This window comes from Passer domesticus, chromosome 7 (assembly GCF_036417665.1).
Source record: "Passer domesticus isolate bPasDom1 chromosome 7, bPasDom1.hap1, whole genome shotgun sequence".
NCBI lineage: Eukaryota > Metazoa > Chordata > Aves > Passeriformes > Passeridae > Passer > Passer domesticus.
Genome location: NC_087480.1, coordinates 42,860,247 through 42,864,692, shown reverse-complemented (window position 1 = coordinate 42,864,692; position 4,446 = coordinate 42,860,247). Strand labels below are relative to the sequence as shown.

Below are 4,446 nucleotides of genomic sequence, written 5' to 3'. Positions count from 1 at the left end.
ACACTCAGGGCACTGACAGCCCTTTCCCCAGGTGAGGACACTGAAGGCAGAACAGCCCTTTCCCCAGGTGAGGACACTCAGGGCACTGACAGCCCTTTCCCCAGGTGAGGACACTCAGGGCACTAACACCTTCTGGGCCCTCAGTACCATCACAAAATGCAGTTATTTCCCCAGATGGGGTTGCACTTGTCACAAATAAGCAGGCTGACTTCAACAATCTAATGTCAAAGCATTAAATTTCCTCTAGTACTCTCTACCAAGGAGCTTGCTGTTATCCTACAACTTGGTTCTTGTTTATGGTTGAAAGAAATGTCAGAAATCAGCTACACCAAAACGAAACCCTAATTTTCATCCCAAGTGCATGCCAAAGCACCAGCCACACACACACCACTTTCTACACCAAGAGAGCTGAAAGAGTCTTCGTGGGACAAGGTAGAGCAGCATTCCTCACCTCCTCTATAGCAACAGAAAAATGTGTAGCTAGCCTTACAAATATGTATTTGTGGCTCAAAAATGAGTCTACAGCCACCTTAAAAGTACCCACAGAATTCTTCCATCTCAAAAATTAAGAAACAAAGGATTTCAATAATTAAGAAGATGTTAAGCAGCTCCCCAATTTAGGTGGTCTGCTGAAGGGGTTGTGTGACCCAGGACTTGGCACAGAGAATATCTGATTGATGCCAACAGCTTTACACACATATTTCCATGCAGAAATATTAACTAGGAGATTGGAATTGAAGTATTTAGGATTATGACATGATAAAAATCAAAGACAAACTAGAATCTGAAGTAAACCATTCTCAAATTTAAGCATCTCCAGTGTGGAAAATCTCCCACTCTGAATAGTCATTTTTTGAGTAGTATCAAAGATTCTCTTCTATAGGTTTTAGTTTGTTGAAGTACTATTCTAGACAATTTGGTACCGTGCCTGGAAAGGTGGACAATAACTGATGCCTTAGAGGACTTTCTGCCCTATGACAGCTGCTCTGCTTGCATGAAGCAGCACAAAAACTGAGGATATGGAGTTGAATTTTTCCTGGTCCCTGAAGCAATCAGTGTATTCCTTGGAGTATGAAATTTGATTACACTTATTATCTTAGCTTGCATAACTCTGACTGTCCTTTCTGCATATAAAATATTTCAGTCCTGTTAGAGATCCTGTGCAGCCCTTGATATCTTCCTCAGGCAGCAGTGCTCCAGGTGGACTGGGCTGTGTGAGAGTCCACCAACCCAAATGTCAAAATATTCCATTTTATCTGTACGAGTTTACACCACGGCCAAGGTGGAAGCACGTGATGATGGGGCAGCCTGGGGAAACTTTAACAGTTGTTGTAATGCAGCACTTGTGCTAGAAGTAAGATATATTTATATTCCATCCTCAGTGGCTGTCAATGCAAGTCCTTTCAGGGACACTAATTTTAACCTCAAAATTTGACAAATGATTTTATACTTAGCAGAAAAAGAGAAACAGTCAATGGAATCTAACTGAATAAGAAATCACAAAACACCTGAAATGGAGAACATGTTTTTAATTGCTTACTTCACACCCACCCTAATGTCTGTCTGTGATGGATGATGTGACAGAATAATCCTCACTAAATTCTAAGTAAATTAGAATTAGCAGAAGTGGCACTACATTTATCTTATTCAATAATGGTTCTTTGTTTCTCTTTGGTGTCATCCTTTGGTTTTTTAGTTGATAGCATTGTTCAGTGTGAGGGATGAGATAAAAAGGCTAGAAGATTAATTGGGTAGAGGGAAGGGGTGAAGGCCAAAGTGTTCTCATGACATGCAGATTAAGTGCATTAAAGAAACACATTATGATCAAAATATTTCTTTCTCAATGACAGCACTTGCTAAACTACCCATTGAAAGAAACTGTGCTTCTGAAAGTAGCACAGCTTGCTTTCATGTGGCTGACAAAGGCACATGCACAAAAAAGGTAAACTTGCTTTTACTTATTTTCTTTCCACAAAATGTCTTACCTTGTTACCCATTAAAGAGGTTAAGGATAACAAAGTAAACTATGAAGAAGTAGTGCATTTCAAGGTTCAGTGCAAAAGGAACCATGTCTGCTTAATACTTAAAAAAAAAAAAAAGGATATTTGTGTATTTGCGTCTGCAAGTTGTTCCAGAAAAAAAAAAAAGCTTGGTCTTTTGACAGTGGTTGTCCAACAATACATAGATGGTCTCTCCTATATACCAGAACTACCTAGCTAATTCTGAAAAATAGTGCCTGGGAGAAAACACAACATACTGAGCCACTGAACACCACAACTGCAGGAAAGTTCCACCGGTTACTGTCCAACTAAGCTACATTTGCCACATTTGAGAATACAGCACTGACTCAAATGGCATTATAATTGTAAACTCATTTATTCAACAAATGCATGGAATGCTGCAACTTTCATTTACTGTAGTACTACAAGAATGCCTCAAATATAGGAATAATTATTTAACAAAAAACATGCTGCCAAGGTTGAGAGAAATTAATTTGGAAACAAGTGGCATATTCATGAGTATGTTTCCTTTGCTATTTGTATGCCTCCAACACGATCCTAATAAGCATTTCTGAGGAATAATTGACTTGGTCATTCAATCTGAACATGTATTTGAAGGTTATTAAACTCAGACACATGTCCACAGAATTAATATATTGAAAACTCAATTAAAATTGAAATACAAAATCAGTCATCTAATTCCTAATATAGTCATGCTGTCTCATGGCAGTAAAACAGAGCAGCTCTCACATCAGTTGCTGACAGTGCATTCACCTTATTCTCAAGGCTTGCTTTTTCTTTTGCCTAATTCCCAGTTCAGTTACCCATTTTTTGTTTCAACTCTGAACACCTGCTGTACTAACAATCTTACTTTTGCTACAAACCTCTGTATGTGTGGGTATGTGAGCACATAAAAAAATAAACAAGCAGCTGCTTCAAAACACGTCATTAAGAGGCACAAATGCCAGTAGCCATAAGTAGTTTTGTTAAAAGCTTTTCCCCCTCTTTTGTTTATCCCAATCTTTCCTGTAAAACTTGAGGAATCTGATCAAGTTTTCTTGCAAACACTGCATTGTTTTTTGACCTAAAAATGGATCTGAAGGTACAAGAGCTGAAGAGGAAAGTCCCAGAACAATCCAGTCCCATAGAAACAGTACCAAAAAAGCTCTGAACATATCCATGCATATCTATTTTAATATAAATATGAGATATTAATGGCCAATTTGTTTGAAGCCTATTTATACTCACATTTAGATGCTGACAAATTTCTGGTAAAATAAGAATTTAAGGTTTGATTCCATTTTAAACCTTAAATTAGTAAGATATCCAGTTGAAAACCACCCCACATTAATAAAAGCTGTACAGTCAAAATATCACAGGGAAACTGTAGCTGAGCTACCATTGCCACACTAAGCAGGATAAAAACCCCAACAAAAACCACTCTTTATTTTGTGGATGCAAAATCTTTGTAAGATCATATATAAAATATAAATTTTGTGACCTTCTATGAATATAAACAATCTGCAAAAATAACATATATTTTCAGGGTGACCAAGATCTACAGCTCAAGTACATACACCTTGAAAGATTTATGATCTATTTAGATAGATGAAGATTCATGGAAGCAAATTTGAGTTTTCATAGTTGAAAAAATGATGGATTATCAGAAATAATAAATACAGCAAAATACTTCAGGGTCTTATTAATTCCCAGATTTCATCTTAAGCATCAATAATTTCCATGTCTAAAAGCATAAATGCAATTAATTAAATTGCAATTAAAGCATGTTCTCTTTCATCACACCAGATTAATTGATCTCAGACAGATTTTGTTCACATTCTTAATCCTAAAATGTAAAGAAATTAATGGGAACTTTCAAGCTGGGTAGCTCTGGGCATGCAGGGTTACTTGGAGCTATTGTCCTTTTAGGTGAGTCAATAAAGACTAAGTTAACAGTTTTGCCTGTGCTATTGTGGCTTGAAAAAATATTCAAATCATTCTGTAAAACAAGGCTAAGGTAAATGAATGTGTGTTCCATTTTATTCTGATGCACTCATGTTCTCTTTTACTGACAACATAGAAATTCTAATGAAGGAATGCATAAATCAGGTACAAATGCAAAGTAACTATAAAATAAGCTCATTTATGCTAGTTTTAGGCTTTTGCTCTGAAGGTGTATCAACAAATTGTTTAATATTATATATGTAGCCATTTGAACATTAAGCATAGAATTTTCAGGAGTACCCAGGTGTTCTGGGTACAAATATTTCCTTGTCATTCACTGGATTAGTTTTCCTGTTACTGCCTTTGTACAGTGGCACACCCAGGGAGCCCCTGCACAGAGACCTCAACAAATTACAGAGGTGGACAATAGCCAAGAGCATGAAATTCAGCAAGGGCAACTGCCAGGTTCTCTACCTGGGATGGGACAACCCTGGATGTACAA

At 37.1% G+C, this 4,446-nt stretch overlaps 1 long non-coding RNA gene across 1 annotated transcript in view; it reads right to left on the bottom strand.

Moving 5' to 3' along the window:
- The window catches only part of LOC135304995 (uncharacterized), a 657,910-nt gene that overhangs the window by 165,888 nt on the left and 487,576 nt on the right, over positions 1–4,446 (bottom strand). The gene's annotated exons all lie outside the window — the stretch shown is intronic.